Genomic DNA, 275 nt, shown 5'->3' with positions numbered 1-275 from the left:
GAACAGACTTCCAAAACCTCATGGAAAAATGATATTAAAGTGTGAGTTTATTTTGGTGCAAAAAAATTTTTTATTAATTTGCTAGAGGGCATGTGTGCTTACTGGAGAGAGACAGAGAGAGAGAAAGTGAAAAAGCACCCCCCTCCCGGGACCAGCAGATGGTGTAATGGCTAGGTCGCTCAACTCCCATGTAGTCGACCGCGGTTTAAGTCCCGGACCCAGTGGCTTAAACTCACACCATGAGCATGTGCATGCGTACCCAAGATCCTAAGAGG

The sequence above is a fragment of the Tupaia chinensis genome, unplaced genomic scaffold (assembly GCF_000334495.1).
Source record: "Tupaia chinensis unplaced genomic scaffold, TupChi_1.0 Scaffold000683_1, whole genome shotgun sequence".
In the NCBI taxonomy this organism is placed as follows: Eukaryota; Metazoa; Chordata; class Mammalia; order Scandentia; family Tupaiidae; genus Tupaia; species Tupaia belangeri.
Note: the sequence above shows the minus strand (reverse complement) of the source record.